Source organism: Cupressus sempervirens, chromosome 2, assembly GCF_028749045.1.
Source record: "Cupressus sempervirens isolate cs-2001-9-10 chromosome 2, ASM2874904v1, whole genome shotgun sequence".
Classification (NCBI taxonomy): Eukaryota; Viridiplantae; Streptophyta; class Pinopsida; order Cupressales; family Cupressaceae; genus Cupressus; species Cupressus sempervirens.
In genome coordinates, this window is record NC_143119.1 from 294,548,809 (window position 1) to 294,572,204 (window position 23,396).

The following is a 23,396-nucleotide window of genomic DNA, read 5'->3' on the forward strand; positions in this document are numbered from 1 at the left end:
TTTATGGCATGAGAATGAAGGTTCAAGGTGGGGGGGGCCATGTGTGGGGTTGGGTGGTGGGTATAGGTGAAATTGTTTGTGCCCAGTCAATCGTAGGGATAACTAGTCGGTATGTTGAATATTTCTTCAGTTGAGGTTTCTTATCAGTATGCTCTAAAGGCATAAGACAAGTTGAAAAGGAAAGTTCAAGGTAATGTTAGAGGAAAGGAGAAGAAGGATAGCTCAGTACAAGCTAAATCGAGTGCAAAAGGTGAACCAAAACCTATTGATCAAAGGAGTAGGATAGATGGAGGTGGATTTAGAGGTAATTTTTTCAAATGTGGGAAAGAAGGGAATAGATATTTTGAATGTCCACTTAGTAGGACAGTTGCTATTGTGAATGAGGTTGTAATTCAAGATAGTCAGCCTAAGAAAGTAGAGAGTTTGTTGGCTTGATGATTAATGGTTGGTCAAAGGACATTGGATTCCTTTTAGAGGACTAGTTTATTCAGTACTTGTTGTAAGTCTAGTAGTAAAGTCAGCAAGGTGATTGTGGATGGTGGTAGTATTGATAACCTTATTGCTGAGGAGATGGTTTAGAAACTTGGTTTGAAGAGAGTGAAACATCCTTATTCTTATAGTATTGGTTGGTTGCAAGGTGAACATGCTTTGGAAGTGAGGGAGAAATGCCTTGTTGATTTCCAGATTGGATAGGATAAGGATCAAGTGTTGTGTGATATGTAGAAATGAATAGTTGTTGTGTTACTTGGTAGACCTTGGCAGTATGATTGCTAGGTTGTGCATGATTGTGTCAAGAATGTGTTTACTATTGAGAAGGGTGGTAGGAAGTTTTCCCTCATTCCTTTGCATAATGAAGAGATTGGTAGGAGGAACCTAAGTATTGGTAGCTGAATTGAGTTGGTATATTTTGAAAAGGTTGGAGATAAACATGGAAAGTAGACCAATAGAACACCAAGGATGGATGTGAAGAAGCAAAAGAAGAACAAGGGAAAGAGTGTACAAGTTGAATACTTGGAGGATATGTATGTGAAAAACCAATTTGGGGTTTATGTTTTGAATCCTAGAAGATTTTCTTCCAGCTTCTAGAACATATTTTTGAACCTAGGGTGTTTGATGTAGGAGCATCCTATACTTTCTTGCAATCGTGCATGTTATAGGAGTTTTAGTTTGTGGTTGTGGACTTGGTCACCAAAGAAGTGGTGTTTCATCACTATTGGGAATAGTTTATGCGTGGGAGCTTGGCATACTCTAGGAGCTTAGCATATACTATGGAGCTCAACATGGTCTTTGGAACTCTACATGTACATGGAGCTTAGCAATGTCTATGGAGCTCAACAATGCTTATGGTTTTGCTAGAGCTCAGCTTGGTTTTGCTAACATTCAGCTTGGTCCTAGTTTCTATTGGTGCCAAGTTTTCTATGAGTCAAATTTTGACATTTAATTTGTGTTGTAGTTGACATGTGGCACACCATATATTTAATGTAAGGGATTTAATTTAATTTTTAATGAACTGGGCTGACTTGTGGCTTAGTTGGCTATAAGTAAGGGGTTGTGTAGAGTCTTTAGTCAGGAGTGTGGTCATCCATCTTGGAGAAGAGCATGCAAATTTTAGAGAGCTAGGGTTGTGACTTGAGAAGTAGAGGATTACTTGGTGGACTTGAGGCCATAAGTATCATTTCTTCTTGGTGATCTTATCTAGCTTTGGATTTGGACTAGTTTGAATTGTGATTGTAAGTTGGATCTTGTTAGATCTTGCAGGACTAATATTGTAATTTTTGTTTGTATTTGGCCCTAACCTTGAAGGCCTTATAGCTAGGAAAATTGAATTTAATCAATTATTTTATGAATAAAGGATTGTGATTTGGTATCAAATCTTGCATTATTATTGTTTGTTGTTGTGTTTCTGTTGTGTGGTTATTTGTAGAGGGTTTGGACATCTCTATTGGGGACTCTCCTACCTTGCACTATGTCGAAAGGATTCTTATTTTCCTTAAGAAAACTGTTAGAGAAGAACAAGAAGGTCAAAAACTTGGAGAAGACCTTGGGCAAAGTATTAGAGAAATTACAAAGAAAAGACATGATTAAGGTGATAGAACGAGATTTGCAGCAAACGAAAGAGGAATTAGTGAAGGAGTTTGATAAAGAATTCAATTTTTTATCAAATAGTGCATCAATATAGGCCTAAATAAATCATGATGCATAATTTTTTCTACCATTTGCAACAATGCAAAGAGTGATTTATAGACCCTTGACATTAGTATAAGGAGTTGAGAAAATATCTTGAAGAAGGGAGGAAGATGTATGGATAATACATCATGTCATACAATTATGTTAAAGACATGAATAATGAAATAAGTTCACTGTTGAATGAACTTTAGACATTGATAGCAGTAGTGTAACAACCTAGCACTATGATTGAAGATCTTGAGGTCACAATCTCTAAAGTATATGATGAGATCATAATCTTTGAACTGTGAAAGGAAAGTGTAATCAAAAGGTTCGCTTACTTAGAGTAAATTGGATGAATGCTTGACAACAAAGGCTTCATATGAGAAGTTTTCTTACACATATTTGAATGTCATAGAAGTATCCTCTTATGGCTTATGTGCACTTCTTAGCACTACTAAAGTAGTCAAAGACACATAGATGAAAGAATTTGAATTATTAAAAACAAGTTTTGCAAATTATCTTTCCAGAATCTCAAATTTATCAAAGGAAACAAATTTCTGACATGTAAATAAGATTTTGACACCTTTTTCATTGATGTCAAAGGGGGAGTAGTATAAGAAAAATTGTATGGAATATAATGTAAGGGGGCGAAAAAGTATAAATGTATAGAATTATATAATTGTTATGAAAAGGGAGTAGTATATGATAGATATAAAGGAAGAGCACTAACTAAGGAAAAGATGGTTACAAAATAGATGATCCACAGTTTTGAAATTTTGATGTTTTTGAGAATTTTATAAAGGCCAATTTTGAAAGTTTTGATCAACATTTTGGGACTTAGCCAATTTTCCCATATGTTGCCATCAATGCCAGAAGGGGAGATTGTTGGCAATATGGCTCAGTAGGACATGTCGATATAATAATTAGGTTGTCATTTATGGAAACATATATATTATGAAAAGAAGGAATAGTGTATAGATAAGTATTTCACAGTTATACATAGATATTTGTTTAAGTATTAGACAGTTTCAGTGGAAGCACAAGAATAGTTTTGATGTGTGCAATCAGTAGAGGTAATATGAGCTCATGCACAGTTGGGTATGGGTAGTACAGAGCCTATGGATCACATGTCTAAGCCTGCAAGTCAATACAAGCAATACAGATCGAGATATGAGGTAATTATTAGATAGATAGTGTATAGGAAAGAACAAAGCATAATAAAAAATGGTGACTTACTAGTTGAAGATTTATTTTTGTTACAAAATAATTACTTACCTAATTAGGTATGTCATCCTAGATGTTAATCCTAAGTTAGCAAGAATTATATTTGTATTTTACCAATCATGTGAAAGGTTGAAGGCCAATAGGGAAACTTTTGTAAAGTGTAAGTTTATAAATAAAATTTTGTATTATGCAAAGTCGTGTATATGTGTATGTGATATGCAAACTTATGAACAAATTGTATATATGTTATATGACTAAATGTGATGAAAAATATGATCTATGATCAGAAGATTGCAAAGAACAAAAGACCATGAAAGAGGTTTTTATATTCATCTCTTTATGTAAAGAAACTTTAATCTATATGCATGTTTGGGCAGTGGGCTCATCTTGCATACATTCTGTAATTGTATATACCAACTCTTATAGGGTTGAAGAAACTCCTAATATGGTTGAGGATTTAAGGAAAGCCTAGTCCACTAACAAAGACTGAGACCCTGGTACTTAATAAACTCCTAACAAGCTCAACATCCTTAATAGGATACTTTTTTTTAGTCAATCATTTTGTGGGTACCATCCCCAAGAGGGTTTTCCCTTTGGCCAGGGTTTCCCTAGTTAAAAAAATATGGTGTTATGAGTTCTCTTTGTGTATGGTCATTACTATTGTTCATCATTGTTATTTTACTTTCATATGCATTTTATAAAGTAATTAAATATAATTAGTTGTGGGAAATAGTTTGTGGAGTACTAATACACAACCCTCACCCCCCCCCCCAATATTACCTATTTATAATAGGTATATTCCTAGGTTACTCTAATAAAAATAAGGCATACAAATGTTTGAATCTTGCTACTGACAAAGTTATAGAAAGTGCACATGTGAAGATTGATGAGTTTGCAAAAAGAAGTGAAGAACATAGTAGCAAGGAGCTTGAAGATTAAAGATTTTTTTTTACTATGAGGAGGAACTTGAGACTTTTCCTAACTCATACAAAGTTGAAGCAAACAAATGGAAAAGGAAGTGTACAAAGTCACATATAGTGCAACTTGAGCCACATGCAATACAACTTTAGTTGCAATCAATTCAAATAGTGCAAATTGAGTCACATGCAATACAACCTAAGTTATGGTCATCTCAAATAGTGAAACTTGAGTCATAGATAGAGGATCCCAAGAAAAAGGTGAGAGATCACAAGCATAGAGAACTAAGTGAACCTAGTTCAAAAACAAGAAGAAGAGAGCCTAAACTTGCAAAATGTGTTAGAAGACATCATGCACCTAAACAAATAATTGATGGAGAGATAGATGGCATACTGAAAAGGGAAAAACTAACTTGGAATATGCTTTCTTAGTGAATTTGAACCTAGATCTATAAAATATTCTTTAGTAAATGAAGGTTAGATAGAGGCAATGAACAAAGAAATTGAGAAAATAGAAACGAATAATACATTTTCTATTGTACCTAGACCTAAGGATAAGAATGTGATTAGTACAAAATGGATATCTAGAAATAAGTTAAATGAGAAAGGAGAAGTAACCAAGAACAAGGCAAGGCTAGTATGAAAAGGTTATGCACAAGAAGAAGGTATTGGCTATGGAGAAACAGTTTCCCCTATTGCAAGACTTGTAGGAGTCAGAATACTAATAGCATATGTTGTACATAAAGGATTCAAAGTATATCAAATGGATGTAAAATCAGCCTTCTTAAATGGAATTCTAGAAGAAGAAGTCTACTTTAAGTAGCCTGAAGTTTCATTGATCTAAACAAAAGAGACATGGTATGCAAACTACAAAAAGCTCTATATGGACTGAAGCAAGCTCCTAGAGCATAGTATACAAGGTTGAATGGATATCTGGTAAGAATTGGTTTTGAAAAGATAAATGAAAATAGTAATTTCTATATAAAGGAAGGACCACATGACAAGATATTGTTAGTTGAAATATTTGTGGATGATATCATAGTTCGAGGACATGAGATGCTATACAAATAATTTGCTAAAGAAATGAGGAAATAATTTGAAATGTCTATATTTGGAGAGATAAAATTATTTGTTGGCCTACAAGTTCATCAAATGGAGGATGACATATACATCACTCAGTCAAAGTACATCAAGGAAATATTGAAAATATTGAGAATGGAAGATTCTAGACTAGTTGGAACACCTATGTCTACTAGACATAAACTTTCAAAGAATGATGATTCAAAGGAGGTAAATCATACTATTTGTAGATCAATGATTGGGAAACTTCAGTATGGTAGACACCAGACTTGATATTGCATTAGTAGCCAATATAATTGCATGGTTTTTTGTAAATCCTAAATAAAATCATATGATGGTAGTAAAAAGGATATTGAGTTACCTAAAAGGAACTGAGGAATATGGGTTTTGGTATAAGAAAGGAGGAAACCTTCAGTTAAGAAAATTTACTAATATAGACTGGGCAAGAAGCATTGATGATATAAAAAGAACTAGTGGAGGAGTATCCTTTCTTGGAAAGAGATTGGTATCTTGGACAAGTAAGAAGTGGAATTGCATCTCTTAATCAATAGCAGAGGCAGAGTTGCTAAAATAGTTAACTATTCTAACATGATATGGATCAAGAAATTATTGTTAGGAATGAAGGAGGAAATCAAGGAACCAATGGTTATCTATTGTGATGACATAGGTGCAATCAATATATCCAAAAACTCGGTGATGCACACAAAGACAAAACACACTAAAATCAAGTATCATTACCTAAGGGAATTGGTTCAAGAAAAAGAGGTGAGATTGGAATATGTGAACACCAAGGAGTAGATAACAGAAATATTAACTAAGGCATTACCTAAGGATTCCTTTAGGTATCTAAGAGGTAAACTAGGGGTTATTCCCCTATCTGATGCTCACTAAAGTACAAGATAGTGATGCATCAACCAAGTTCCATTGAAGATCTATCAAGTTGATGTAGATTTTCACACCTCGGGTGTGAAATACAGAACTATTGCATTTGAATCAATACAAAAGGTATGTAGTAATTTTAAAGTATGTATCCTTTGGCATTTGACATCAAGGAGAGAGATTTTAGTATTTCAAGAGGGAAAGTATACAAATGATGGAATATACAGCAAAGAGGGTGAATAATGACAAAAGTAAAAGGCAAACTAATGATAGAGATAAGAAGGAGAATTCATTTGGAAGCTGTAGAGACAAATCTAGGTAGAATCATAAAGGGAGTTGGCATGGATGAGAATCAGAATCAAACTAAGGATATTATCTAGTTGCTCATACTTTTAGCATTGTATGTCGACATGTTATGTTGCCATCAATGCCAAAGAGGGAGATTGTTGGAAATAATTCTTTAAATAGTATGTTTTCATTGATATTACACAAATGTCAATATTAACAGAGTAGTCAGGCAAAGAAGAAAATTCATTATTGAGTATTAACCAAGCAATCAAGCAATTAAGGACTTCTAGTATTAACTGAGCAGTCAAAAATGAAGGACTTCGAGTATTAACCAAGTGGTTAGACATCAAAGGACTTCCAGTGTTAACCAAATGATTAATCTCAGTATTGATTGAGTATCAGTAGAATACACTTGTTAATTATTTAATTAATTAACTAAGGCTAACTAGTTAGTTGTCTAATGGTTATTTGAAAAGGTATTCAATCCAAATTGAAAAATCATATGATATATAAGAGAGATCAATGAAGTGTGTAATGTGTGATATGTGGAATAAGATGGATATATGATCAAAGGAAAAGGTAGAGAAAGAAAGTGTGGAAAATAAGCAAAAAATAATTTTTTGATTAGTAAGGATCTAGACGTCAAGCCAAAAAGAGATCTGAATCTGCAAAAGAAGTTGCTTCATAAATCAAGTCAACTTATTGTTACCTTCTAATAATTGTAGCAGTAAAGAAATCTCCTAAAAGAGATGACTTAACACTCAGATTTTAAATCCTCTAACAAGATGACATTTCAAGATTTAAGTGTTTGAAGACCTCTAACCAGACCACTCCTAACAGGGTGAACTAAGTCCTAACAAGGTCATACTTAACAATATGTATTATAACCTTTAATAGGGTTGGCTCCTAACAAGGCTCACTTCATAAGAGTAAAAATATTGTAACTAGTTACATGGTGGTTTTCCCAAATTTTGTTTCCACGTTAAATCCTAGTGTCATTTGTGTTCATGTTATTTTATTTATGGTTTATGTTTCTACAACTAAGTTACTAAAGGTCAAAACAATTTATCTATCATTTAGACCTCCTTGTTAACCAAGTTACGACAAGTACTTAGTTTTATCGAGATGGATAAACAATTACATTGTCAATGAAAAGTTTGATTTGACATCTAGGGACAAGAAATATTTTTTTGTGATAACTGATTCATCCCTCCCCTCTCAATTACTCTCTTCATTTCCAACACTATGATGATGAAGGAAATCTGATTGGAACTAGGATGGAAACAAATATTAACTTATTTTATCTTGATCCTACTATTGAGACATGTTTATTTGCTAAAATTAAGGATGTATGGTTGTGGCATCAAAAGGTCATGTCATGTAAACTTTGATAACATGGTGAAGGTTAGTAGAAAGAGAAGAGATAGAGGCTTATCAAATCTACAAAAACGTTAGAATGATATGTGTAAAGAATGTCAACTCAGTAAGATGAAAAAATAAAGCTTTTCAAGCAAGGCACACACTTCTAATTATGTTTTGGAACTTGTGCATATTGACTTGTGTGGACCTATTGGTACATAAATCTATTATGATGAAAGATATTTCATCTTGTTTTTTAATGATTATGCCATAATGATGACTATAATGTTCACAAAGGTGAAATCACATGTTTTTGATATGTTCAAATGGTATAAAGCTAGAGGTGAGAAAAAAATGAGTAAATCATTTAAATGATTTAGATTTGATAGAGGTGGTGAGTTTTTATTGAATTCACTAACTTTTGTGCTAAGAATAGTATTAAGAGACAAATTTATTTACACTAAGAACACCACAACAAAATGGAATTGCTAGGAGAAGAAATAGATTTAATGTAGTACAAGGTAGGAGAATGTACAAAGGAGATGTCCTAACCCACAACAAATAACTAAATAGAGGAATATACACAATAACATAGAGATTAAGATCCAAAATAATGCCAATTCTCATAATAGAATCACATATTTTTATTCAACATGCCCAATTGTAAGGCCTTCTGAGTTACGGCCAAATACAAAACAATTACAATGGTAATTTTGCAAGACCTCATAAGATTCAATCTCCTAGTTGTTCTAGATCTACACTCTAGTAGAAACTCCAAGAAGAATCTAAACTTGTTCTCCCAAGACACCAAGAAATCTTCCTATTTTCCAAGCCCACACTTAGCTACTAGCTCTACTACACTTTACTCCTCTCAACTACTTCTTTTCTCCATTTTGATTCATTGTGACTTAAGACTCCACAAGTCCCCTTACTTATATCCAACTAAGCCACAAGTTAGCCTAGCAAGTTACAAATTAAATAAACCCTTACATTAAATACATATACATCCACAAGTCAACCTACAACAGATATAGAAGGATTACAACACTCATTTAATACACCTAGGACAAATAACTAAGACCTAAATAGGTCCACACAAACTCCCACAAGTAATCCACATCACAATCTCAATCCTTATACAATAAATGCACCAAGTCATCCAAGAAAATCCATGAGAACTCCATCCTGTAAGCCACACTATCGAGCATCAGCAACCACCAACCAAGCACTATCAAGCTCCTACAAGCATTACACATGCTGAGAAATAGCATATGTTGAGCTCCTTCACTAACAAAGCCCATTCACTAACTAAGCACCTTAGCCAATACTACACCTAGTAATGACTTACCACCACTCCTTTGGTGATCGATTCCTCAACTCCAAAGCCAAAATCCCTCCAACATGCAAGGTGCTCCTACATTAGACACCCCAAGTGTGTTCTAATTAGTAACTAGTTCTTCTCATACATATCCTCCAATTCTTCAATTTGCACACTCTTTCACTTATTTTACTTTTGCATCTTCACATCCATCCTTGGTGTACCATAGGTTTTCTTTCCATAGTGATCTCTAACCCTCTTAGAATCCTTCAACTCAACTCAACTACCAATACTCAGGTTTCTTCTACCAAGTTCTTCATTCTACAAAGGAATCAAGGAATGATTCATGTCACCTTTCTCAATAATAATTACATTCTTGACACAATCATGCATAGCCCTGCAATCATACTGCCAAGGTCTACTAAGCAATATGTGATAGCTACTCATGTCCACAATATCACACAACACTTGATCCTTATACTATCCAATCTTAAAATCAATAATACATTGTTCCCTCACATCCAAAGTATGATCATCTTGTAACCAGCCAATCCTATAAGGAAAAGGGTGTCTCATTCTCTTGAAACTAATTTTTTGAACCATCTCCTCAACAACAAGGTTATTGGTACTACCACCATCCACAATTGCATTGTAGATTTTAACACCAGGCTTACACTAACTCTTGAACAAATTACTCCTTTGACAAGGTTCTAGTACCTTCTTACCAAACAGTACTCATCAAGCCAACAAGTTCCCTCCTTCCTTAGGTTTATTGACATGGGCTTCAACTTCATTCACCATAGCAACTCTCCTATCATGAGCCTTCTATGAACACTCACAAGATCTATGTCCTTCTTCACCACAATGAAAGAAATTACCTTTAAAGAAAACCTTACCCATCACCTTCCTCAACTCAATAGGTTTTGGTTCATCTTTTGCACTTGGTTTATTATTTTCTAAGTGATCTTTCTTCTCTTTACCATTGGAATTACCTTAATTTCTCATTTTCATCTTATCTTCTTCCTTCAAAGAATATTGATAATCATCCTCAATTGAATCAATCTTTAGCATACCAACCTCATCCCAAATATTGAATCTCAAACTATTAATTTATTGAGCTACCTTCTCCTTAGATAATTCTCTATGTCCAAGACTAAATAGTCATCTTGTAGAACTCCTCTATAAAAAATTTCACATACATATCCTTCTATTTTAGATTATCCAACCTCTTAAATAACTCAAGTTCATAATCAGTGGGAATGAACTTAGCCTTCAATTTTGTCACCATCAATCCCCAATGAGTGATCTCCATTTCACCCTCCTCTTCCCTATCTCTTTGCAATTCTTTCCACCAAAGAGCAACATGCCCTTTTATCTTAGTCTTTCTTAACCTCAGTGAGTGGATCTCTAATAGCCTCTAACTCAAAGTACTCTTCCAATTTGGCAATCCAACCAATCATGTCTTCAGGATTCAAAGTACCTGCAAAATTAGAAACCTCCATTTTATGCTTTAGATTCAACTGAGATCAAGATCTAGCAAATTGACCAACCCTACCTCCCATAGGTCTCTCCACACAATCAGTTATGTTCTCACCACTCGATCCAACAACATTGAAGTCTTCAACAACCTCCTCATAACTATCTTTAGTACCCACATGCTAAGGTACACCATCAATAGCCCTCATGATCTTATTCTTCATTGACTCCACCTCAAATCTGAATAACGTTTTAACCATCTCTAAGATCCTCGCTTCCAAAATATCATTCAATTTGCCTAGGGTCCAATCTTCTTGGAGGCATCTTCCAAGAACTTTGTGAACCCTCTACAAAAAATCCATAAGATCAACTAGATCTTGATCCTAATGATCTTCACCCTAGCTTTTGGTACAAAATGCCTCAACTTCAACAGTCTATTTATACACTAAAGATAACCTTAACTCTAATACCATCTAATGTAGTAAAAGCCAAGAGAATCCTCAAAGGAGATCTCCTAGCCCCCAATAAATAACCACATAATGGAATATACACAATAATACAGATATTAAGATCCACAACAATGTCAATTCTCATAATAGAATCACATATTTTCATTCAACATGTTCAATTTTAAGGCCTTTTGGGTTATGGAAAAATACAAAACAATTACAATAGTAATTCTGCAAGACCTCACAAGATCCAATCTTCTAGCTAGTCTGGATCCACACTCTGGTAGAAACTCCAAGAAGAATCTAAACTTGTGCTCACAAGTCACCAAACAACCTTCTTATTTCCCAAGCTCACACTTAACTACTAGATTTGGAACACTTTTTTCCTCTCAGCTACTCCTTATTTTCCATGTTGAATGATTATGACTTAAGACTCCACAAGACCCATTATTTATATGCAACTAAGCCACGAGTTGGCCTAGAAAGTTATAAATTAAATAAACCCTTAAACTAAATACATGTTGTGCCACAAGTTGGCCAACAATAGATATTATTTATACCAAATACCTTAGAATTCTTACAACACTCATTAAATACACCTAGGACAAATAACCAAGACCAAAATAGGTCTACACAAACTCCCATGATTGAACCACATCACAATCTCAATCCTTACACAATAAATGCACTAATTCAACCAAGAAAATCCATGAGATCTCCATCTCGCAAGCCTAACTATCAACCATCAACAACCAACCAATCACTACCGAGATCCTACAAGAATTTTTGAGAAACATAGTACATGTTGAGAAATAGCATATTCCAAGCTCCTTCAGGACCGAGCCCCTTTAGTGACCAAGAACCTCATCCAACACTACACCTATAACGATCGAGCACCACTCCTTTGGTGACTGTGTCCTCAAATCCAAAGCCAAAATCCCTCCTACATGAAAGATTACTAACTACCCTAGGATGTTCCTACATCAAGATCAACTATGGAGTGTGAGTTTTGAAAGGACGATGATGATTGAGAAAGATGTTGCACAAATATTCTAGATAGAAGTTTTTAGTACTATTGTTTAACAAAGTTTATTTGAAAAAAGGAACAAATAAGACACCCTATGAACTCTGGGATGGTCATGAACCTAATGTAAGTTAATTTAAAATAATTGAAAGTAGGTCTTATATTCACAAAGATTCAAGGGATGGTAAATTTGATTTAAAAGGAGATGAAGGTATATTCCTTGGCTATTCATCTAAGAGAAAAAGCCTATAAATGTTCGAACAAGGCTACTAACAAAATTATTGAAAGTGCAAATGTGAGGATTAATGAGTTTGTAGATAAGAATTGTGTGGAAAGCAAGAAGGAACCTAAATATTACAACAATTTTGTATATGTGTATGAAGAGACACCAGCCGCACTACCCGAGTTACAAAAGAGAGCTACCAGGTTACAAACTACTTTACCCGAGCACCAAATAATACAACCTAAGCAAGAAGTTGAACCCCTACTGAGTGGATAAAATACTAAAAATAATATAATTAAACATTTATTGGAAAAATATTGGAGAAAGAATCATTCTCTTGGACAAATTAGTTTTGATAGAAGCAGTAGAGTATAGGCAAGAAATAAGTTAAGAGACTATTGCTATTTTATATATAATTTTGAACAAAGAATAGTTAACGTTGCATTGGATAATGAGGATTGGATCAATAATATGAATAAATAAATAAATTAGATAGATAAGAATAACACATGTATGTTAGTGCCAAGACTTGTAGATAAGAACATGATAGGAAAAAAATAGATTTTTAGAATTAAGATGAATGAAAATGAAGAAGTGGAGAGAAACAAGGCAAGACTGGTTTGCAAAGGTTATGCTTGAGAATAAGGAATAGATTATGGTGAGACTTTTTCACCTATGGCAATATTGGAAGGAGTAAGAACATTTTTGGCCAATTCTGCCTACAAGAATTTCAAAATTTATCGAATGGATGTCAAATCTACATTTCTGAATAGAATACTTGAACCATAAGTCTAAATTGAATAACCAAGAGGATTTGAACCTAATTAGGGGAATAAGGAATTGTACGGATTGAAACAAGCATCAAGAGCATGGTATAAAAGGTTACATTCTTATTTTATCAAGATTGGATTTTTAGCAATGAGTGAGAATAGTAATATTTATTTAAAATGTCAATCTAAAAGTACGGTCTTGATTGGTGAAATATTTGTGGATGACATTATATTTGGAGGAAATGACATGTTATTCAAGACATTCATTGATCAAATGAGTAAAGAATTTGAGATGTCTATATCTGGTGAAATCAAATCTTTCATTGGTTTAGAAGCTCATCAAACAAAGAAATATACACCTATGGTGACTAGAGGGAAATTATCAAAGGAAGATGTTACTATACAGGTAAATGAAACACAATACAAATCAATTATTGGTAAACTATAGTATGGTGTACATAGTAGAACTAATATTTCACATGTTGTTGGTATGGTTGTAAGGTTTTCCTCTAATCCTAAGGAGACACACATGACTATTATGAAGAGGATATCCAAATATCTAAAAGGAATTGAAGATTTTGGTCTATGGTATAAGTTATATGATGACTTTAATCTTAAATTCTATATGGATGGAAATTGGGCTTATAATGTTGATGATAGAAAAAGCACAAGTGATGGAGATTTCTTTTTAGGAGAAACATTAATAACATGGATAATTAGGAAATAGAGTTGTATTTCAAAATCTACCATTGAACCTGAGTATGTTGCTGCTAAAATTAATTGTTCAAATATTGAGTGGATCAATAAATTGTTGGAAGGTATGCAAGAATAGATAACTAGGCCTTTTACTATTTATTGTGATAACTGTAGTACACTAAATATATCAAAGAATCTGATGATACATGTAAAAAAAAAGAACATCAATGAAGTATAATTACTTGAGGGAGCAAGTACAAGAGAAATAAGTAATGCTTGAATATGTAAAGTCTAAAGAGAAAATTATAGACATATTTACTAAGGTGTTTCCTAAGGACGCTTTTGAGTATCTAAGAGGTAAACAAGGGTTCCTTCCCCTATCCAAATTCACTAGGTGAAGATGCATGTGTTGGAAATATAAGAGGAGCAACTGAGAGGGGAGGGATGAATCATTTACCACTAAAAATAGATCCTAGATCCCTTAGATGTCAATACAAAATAAACTCTAAAAACTGACCTCTATTGATGCTCAGCAAACACACAAAAAAATGTTGTAACTCGGTAAACACTAAAAATGCTCGGCAAATACTTAACATGAAAATCTTAAGATATTATGTGTGATTACTATTACTTTAACTTAGTTGCAAACACATAAGAGAAATAGAATGAACACATTTGACACCAAGATTTAACATGGAAACCCAATTTGGGAAACACCACCAATTGAAACTAGTTATTGATTTTCACTCTTTTGAAGTGAGCCATATTAGGAGCCAACCCTATTAAAGATTACAAAACACACTGTTGGGTGTGACCCTGTTAGAGGATTTAATCACCCTATTAGGAGTGGCCTTATTAGATATCTTTGGACAATTCAATAGAAATGCCACCTTGTTAGAGGATTTACAAATAGTTGTTAAGCCAACTCTGTTAAAAGATTTAGATCATTGCTACAATGGTTAGAGAGTAACAATGAGATGACTTGATTTTAGATGCAACTAAATTGCTAATTATAGATCTCAATTTTGGCTTGTATACTTGATCCTTCTTGATTGAATGTATCTTTTCAGCTCCACAAGGGTATTTTGCTTATTCTTATGATTCACTTCTTCTTAGCATCATTATATCTTCAATTATCTTCCATGCATTCACACTTTCTAAATCTCAACTTGACCTTATATTTATATCTTTCATATTGTCAAGTCAGCTAGAATATAACTTGGAATAATTAATATTCATCTCCTCAGTCAGCTAGAACCAACAGATAAATCAATTGACCATAATTTGCCAAAACAAGAAAATCCTTTCTTAGCTGACCCTGCTCGATGGACACTAACTCTGAGATGGTTTACCTATGTTAACCAAGTGAAATTGGTTAACACTACATATTCACAAAATTCCTTTGGAAACCAAGTGAGCTCGGCTAACACTGCTTCCATCCAATATTTCCATCATTAACTAAGTGAGCTCGGTTAACACTCAATTTCTACAAACTTTCATTTGGTGCCTGAATGAACTTAGTAGATACTGCCTTCTGAACTAGGCAAACTCTGGAATACTCGATACACAAAAAATTGTCTTTAATGCTCGAGTGAGCTTGGCATACACTAACTAACAATGATATGACATTTTTTGTAACATCAAAGACAATACACAATTAATCAATTGTTCCAACAACATGTTGCATCAATTCATTGATGAATAGAAATATCTTTGTGGAGTTGACTCAAGAGTTCACTCTTTAGGAGTTTCCTAAAGATATGGAGATGATTGTGATGAAACAAATGTATACTACACATGCAAGGCACAAGGATAACTACAAGGTTTTATAAGTTTCACATTGGAACTTATAGTTACCTTTGGAATTTTGTAAAAAGGGGGAGAATATCAATAGTATATTGGGGGAGAGAAATCAATGAAAGAAGAAAACCAACAGAGAATGAATAAGATGAAAAGAACCAATAAGAAAGAATATCAATAAAATGGAAGAATGAGAAAAGGGGGGGTAGATGACTAAGAGGAAGATAATCTATGGGAATCGGTATAGAATGATGAAGATGATGTCAAAATGAATGATGTTTCTACTAACCAAAAGGAGAGATCAAAAACTAACAGGGAGAACTATTAAATATATTTGATGTTGCTTTAGATATAGACTAAGTACACATGTTGCAAAGATTCAAAATTGAGACAAAGATTTGAATAGTTGTAATGTTGTCAATGCATAATGTTTTGCAATGTAAAATCATACGTTATGTGTGGCCATCAATGCCAAAGGGGGGGACTGTTAGCCCCAATTGATGATGTCACTGAGAATGCTATGAATGTATGTAAGAAAGGTATATCAGTTGTTATGTTTTCATTGATGTCAAGTCTTAATTGATTAGACATTATGTTAATTTAGTAAAGTGCCATATCATTTGATTTATGAAGAGGATTTGGTTGATGAAAAGGGTTTGAAGAAAGTATGTTGATGATAGAGTTGATAAGTATAGTATTCAGTGGATACTTGAATGAGTTCAACAATGATAATATAATGTTGGTTTGATTATTTCACAATCATGTAATATTATATTGTAATGAGTTATACAAGCTACATTGAGTGTCAAGGTGAAAGAAGAATGACTATAATGTTCACTGAGTTGTTGAAAAGTGTTAATGTTTGGTAGCTTCTGTTGAATAACTCTATGGTTATTCATATAATTATATATGAGATATAGTAGTATGTGAGATATAAGCTTATTATTTTATATATATATATATATATATATATATATATATATATATATATATAGATAACACAATTAAGTTTGTATTATTAATTATTTGTTTATTGAATAGACATGTCTATTCATTGACCTATGCCTAATATAAATGAGAGGATGTTGCATATGGAAAACATATACCTTGAACAGACAATGCTATTACATATTGCAGCAATCCAATAAACTAACAAAAAGTAAAGTTGAAAGTTTAGTGTTAACTGAGTAAGTTCATTAGTAACCAAGTGATATATTATTTGAGTGAAATGTTATGTTCATTGAGTAAAAAAAGGAAGAAAAAGTTTCTAAAGATGGAATATGAGGCTGACTTTTAGTGAAAATAAAGAATGTTCGAGAAGTTCAAAGGTACGAGTTAAAGTTTGTTACAAGATCAATGAGCGGAAAAATACAATGAAGATCTAATGATGGAGATTGAAGAAGGATAAGAATGAGCACAAAGTTCTATGAAAGTTATATTTTCTAAGTGACTAAATGCAATGAATCTGAGATCAAAAATTGTGGTTAAGCAGAAAATATTGAAGAATTTAGAAGCATAGAGACAACTATTTAAGGAGTTGGAGCAAGTTTTTGGTTGCCAATGTTGTTGATTGAGATTTCTAAGTTGGTAATTTGTGCAAAGCAAGGTGAATTGAGTAGAGAAAAGAGAAGATCAAAGAAGAGTTAAGGAATAAAGTGAGCGAGAAGGAATTAATCATCCAATAAAGAGATCAAAGAAGAAAAAATATCAGAAAGAGATCTAGCAAAATAGAGATTTGAACAAGAAAGGTAGTGCTAAACCTAACAAATCGATTTGTATTCTTACTTTCTTACCATTATAGGAGAAAAATATCTTAACCAAGTGGACCTAAAAAGTCTTTGAAATCCTATATGGTAAAACCAATTAGTGATGTTTATAAGTCCTTTAGAGTAGGCCACTCTTTAGATAGGATCAATGAGTGATAAGGTCTAGATGATATTTTGGTATAAATCCTCTAACCAGGTCATATTAACCTTTAACAAGGTTGGCTCCTAATAGAGCTCACTTTAGAAGAGTGAAACTTTTGAGTTGTTGATCCTAGGTAGTTTTCTCTTTAGAGAGTTTCCATGTTACAAATCTTGGTGTTGAATGTATGAATGTTGTTATGTAGGAAGTTAAATTTCATGGTATTTACTTTTTACTGCATCTCAACAATAACTAGGTAAATTATCAGCAACAACTAAATAATTGTAATGTTTTATCCTTGATAGTCAGTAATAACAGAAATGGTGAATTAACGATTTGAGTAAATTGATTAAGTGAGTTAGTTAAGAAGTTAAAAGAGAATATTGAGTGAATTCTTATGATGTCTTTTTAGTATTCAAGTGTTTGAAGGGATCGTAAGATACCTAGATATAATTGATTCACCACCCCCACCCAAAATCCTAGTTATCTAACACCCTCATCTTTAGACTCTTTGTTGTTCTTTCCTTGTTATTGGATGGGATAAGGTGGCTCATTATAAGACCCCTTATCACTTGGGTCTTTTATTGGCTATAGATGGAAGGACTCTTTAGATTAGCCACCTAGGGGCTCAAAGGAGGGTAACCAAGACCTCTCTAAGATTTTGGCTTCTAGGGAGTGTTATGCATTGCTAGGGCTAAATATTTTGACTTGGTGTGGTGCTTCATCTAGTAAATACTTTTTTTTTGTTGGGTACCTAGAGCTTACTAGACAATTTTTTGGAGATGTTGTGGTGCCTTAGTGGAAACAAGTTTGGAATAAATTTTCATGGTCCAAATGTAATTTCTTCATATGGCTGGTGGCTCATAGTCAATGTGTTACTTGGGATAATCTTTGTAAATGTAGATTTTGGGGCCCCTCATTCTTTGTCTTGTGAGGTAATGGAAGGAATCCTCTCCCATTGTTTCTTCCATTATTCCTTCTCTACCTAGATTAGGCACCTTTGGTTGAATTCTTTAGGTTGTCCTTGTAGGCATGCTTCCTCCTTGTCTTCTTTCTGGGATTTCTTGGTGAGTTCCCCCACTAAAGGCTTTCCTCTTTAGGTTGTGTGGGATGTTGGTCCTTCATTTACTCTTTGGCATATTTGGTTGGAGAGGAAAAAATGAATCTTTCAAGATGTCCAAACCGGAGCTATGCAAGTTTGGTGGAATATTTCCTACTCTCTACATGAAACAATTTAGGTGAAGTGTATATTAGATAGGGGTATAGATCCTAGTGACCTTACCATCTACAATTTCCTCAATATTCATTTACAAGGAGGGGTCTCAGGTGTTGCAAGTCAATGGTTCCATGATTTTCCCAGATAGCATAGGTAGCAAATGATGAGTTGGGTGAAACCTAAGGGGCATTGGACTCCTCCTCCACCTGGAGTTCATAAAGTCAACAGTGATGGTTCTTCTCAAGGGAACTTAGGCCCTACTAATATTAGAGGAGTGTCTTTTTTTAGTTCTAGTGATGTCTAATTCCTTTTCTCAGTGCAGAAAGGTTCTCATACTAAAACTCTTATGGAGGCTTTAGCCATCTTACATGTTGTGGAAAAATTTTGTTTGAGGGGATGGCCTGGGATTATCTATGAGTTTGACTTCGAAGTGGTTGTGAACTTTCTTACTTTATAGGTGCTTGAGGATGTTAGTTGACCCTTGGCTTTAGTTTTTATTTAGACTCTTCTCTTTTGTAGTACTCTATAGTCAATTCTTTTTACTTACATCCCTTAGGAGTGGAAAGGAGTAGTGGATTGCTTGGCTAGATGGGCTTCTGATCATGTGCAGGATTGGAATATTATGAATAGGGGGATAATTACCCCCTAAATTATCTTGTGAATTTGATGACCTTATTGATTAGGATAGATCTCCTTTTTGAGCTCTCCCTTTTTATCTCTTCTTGTCTTAATAAACTTTTACCCCTCTTTTAGTTTAGAATATGAAATGGATAAAATAAATTATATTATATAGTAGTTATAAGCAAATTCTAATAAGAAACTTTATGTTGGCCATTTTAATCCTTTAGTACTTGAAATATTATATAATTATATTATTTTTTATTATATAATGATCATTATTCAATGTGGAAATTAAACAAAATTAAACCACCAATACTTATTGGTAACATTTCAATGGTATTTGAAGTGGAATAATGAATGCATAGAATGTCATTGCACTTCATATGTTATAAATGGACATGGTTACAAATGCATGTCATTCACAATGACCATATTGGTATAGGGAGAGTTGTGTATGCTTATAAAATAGGAATTTAGCACAACAATTAGACATTTCATTCATACTATTCTTGAAGCTTTGTTTTCTCAAGAAAACTTGAGTTGTAGTTGAAGTGTTGGAAAGATAAATTGTGGACTATTTATCTAGCATTAAACTTTAAATATGTAATAGTCCTATTTCTTATTTCACCATTTTAGAAATGTTTGGCAATTTAGTTTCCATTCAAACTTCATTTTAAATAAATATTCAAATTGTTTGATACAGTTTGTGTTTTATCTATGATATTTTCTTTAACTATAGATAAATTCTTTTAGTCTAATTTAGATGAATTCTTTGAGTTGAATTGACTGTTCAATAATTTTTGCATTTGTTTTGAATCTTTGAATCTTGCATTTTTGTTTTTTGTGTATAAATATGTTTTTTGATTAAGTAAAATAGGTTTTTTATAGGGGTTCCTAAAACCCACCAGTTAACAACACCATACTACTAAAAGTCCAAAACTATCAACAAAGCAACATAAAAATAATAGGCCATACCTTGCCACCAAAACTAAATAAAATTAAAAATAGCCAAAAGCTAGGGTACAGAAAAAAACTACGAGCACCAATCAGGGCACCATTTCTTTGACCAACTCTACATTCTTGAGCTCCAACTATCCTGTAGTCTCTACCTCATCTTTCTTCATATGACTGTCATCCAAAGAAGCCTCCTCTTCTTTCTTCCTCTTTTATGATCTCCATATTTTGCTCGGGCTCTCAACCTACAAGAAGTCATCTTCATCAGTAGACCTAGTTTCCTCTTTGTCCTTTTCCTCCTTCCCCTTTTTTCTTTCCTCCTTCATCAAGTGCAGTTGAATGATATTTTCATTTATTCCTTTGATAATGTTGAGGCTTTGGTTAGTCGAGCTATGGAGAGAGCTCTCCATTATTTCCACTCTTTTTTCAATCTTAGTGACCCTTGCATCAAGCTTGCTTATTTTGACATCCATGTCCCCCCCTTCTATCCTTTCCTACCTCTACATCCTAAACTTAATCTCTTCAATGTCATGGAAAATCCATTTAATGGATCATAAATTATCCACCATACTATTTTGGGCAGTGTTTAGGAGGTTCATCCCCATTTCCCTTGCATTATCACTTAGAATCACCAAAGCTGGGTTAATGAGTTCCTCCAACTAAATTTTGCCATCCCTTCCCTCCATTACCTTCATGTGGATATGCTCTCTTACCAAACCCATTTTCCCAATGCTAGAATGAAAATTCCTCCATGTTGTTTTCCTTCCCTTAGCACCAAGAGTAACAATGGTTTTTGTCGATCCATCCTCCTCTTTACTCTCTTCTTGAGCATCGAGATTGATCTTCTTACCCTTACCATGTGCCTTCTCTGCTGCCCTCTCTCCACCCCTCCTCTATTTTACCTTAAAAATGTTAGTTTTTATTCATGTTTTAATTTAATTTGTTTACTGATAAAATGGAAGCACTTTAATAGGATTGTAGACTTCTACTTTACAAGAGCACTAAGCCGTTCAATTTCAATGTGAAAGGGAAAGAGGAAAATTTCTAAATATTATTCCACATCTAACCCAAATTAGATTAGCAAGGACCCAAGAGGAGAAGGGTGTTAATACTAAATCTAGATTATTAGAGGGATACAATATAAGGAGAATGTACTCTTTGGCCCTTTGATAGGATAATGTGAATGTAAAATTGAACTAATCACATAAGTAATGTAACCCTAGATGCTATGTGAATATAATCAGCCCAATTAAGATACAAATATAGGGTAATGATATGAAAGGAAATGAAATGTAAAAGACTGGTTGTGAAATGTGTAGATGAAGATGCATTTATGATCAATAACTTTCAAATCTAAATCTTTTCTAAACTTTTGATTGTAGATCATAGAATAAAATGACGAAAGGAACAAAACCTATAAATCTCCCTGTAATCTGAGACTGAAGGACTAGGTTAACTTGGAAGGACCTCCTAGAACCAGGTTGACATAGTTCACGACTCTAAAACTAACATCTCTAGTATAAACTGTAGGTTCAAAATCTATAATTCTTTTCAGTCCTAACCTGCAAATCAACACAAAAAAGAAAGTTTTGGGGGTTGGGATTTGATGTGGACCTTTCGTGGTCAAACCCTAAGTTAAGGAATTAACCATAAATGAGAAATGTAAATGATTGTAAAGAACAAGATAAATGTTATGATTCACCTTGCCTGTGTGTATGTAATGTGTATGTAATGCAAATTTTGAATTAGAAATGTAGGATATCTCCACACTTTTCAATGGATCTATCATGACTCTGTCATGGTGCCATGGATATGGATATGCATCAATGAAGAGGATGGATGCTTCAATGTGAATCTCCTCCCTTGATGGCCAAAAATATGCTAGATCTTGAAGAGGAAATTCTCACAAAGGATTCTCCAATACTAGATAGAATTCTCCTTCCTTGAATGCTTGAATGTTTGAACTCCTTGAATGCAAGAGACTAAACTATTCACTAGAGATCAAGAGCTTGAAAATGAGATGCTTGATATTCATGATATATGGATTTCTTGAGATGAGATATGAAATTGAAGCCCCCAAGTCTCCTTATATATGATTTTTTAGGTGGGAAAACCATACAAGCCAACTGGGTAACGATCAAAAAGTAATTAAAATCCTGAGGACTTTCAATCCCCAAGATTTGGAACTACTGAGGACTAGGTTGAGATGGGTCAACCTAGTCTAGGACTATGTTGACCTAGGAGGACTAGGGGGACCTAGGCCAACCTAGTCTAGACTAGGTTGACCTGAGTCAACCTAGTCCAAGAGGATGTGTCCTGAGTGCCACAGAAAGGCAAGGTAGATGGCAGAGAGATAAGGTGGAAAGATGGAAGATAGAAGAGGAAAAGAGAGCGAGCATGGTCATATCCATGGTTTGAAGAGGGAATCATGAAGAGGAGGGAGCTATAATGTCTTAAAAGGCAAGTGTGTCCATTTTAAGATGGTACACAATTTATTTGACATTTTTACTTAGTGGTACTTTTGTTTCTAAATGCAATATCTAGAATAGGTTCATCTATTGCAATTCATAAAAGTTGTGTTTATAAGAGTGATAATGGTACACTAAACAAACCTTGCATTAGTAAAGTTGCTCCAGTAAAGATAACCGTTGTTTAGCTACATTTAGTTTCTTCAAATCAATATGAAGCATGATCCTTGCCTTGAAGGCCTCATCAAGATGGTCAATGACCTAGTACTTTCTCTTTTTTTACTCATGACAAGTCTTCTTTGTCTTCTTTATTATTTCTTGGTATTTATCTATGCATTTATTGGGAAATCATTTACATTTCAACATAATCACGTTTTTATCATTTAAATCCTTTTACTTGTCTTATAGGTTATATTTTTAGAATATATTTAAATCAACATCTAATTGGAGATACTTCCACTTTTAAAATCAATGGTTTCCAAATAAGAAAATGCATAAAGCATGTGCTTTATTTCATAGCTTATATTTTTCTTAACAATATTTCTATAACAAATGTGTAA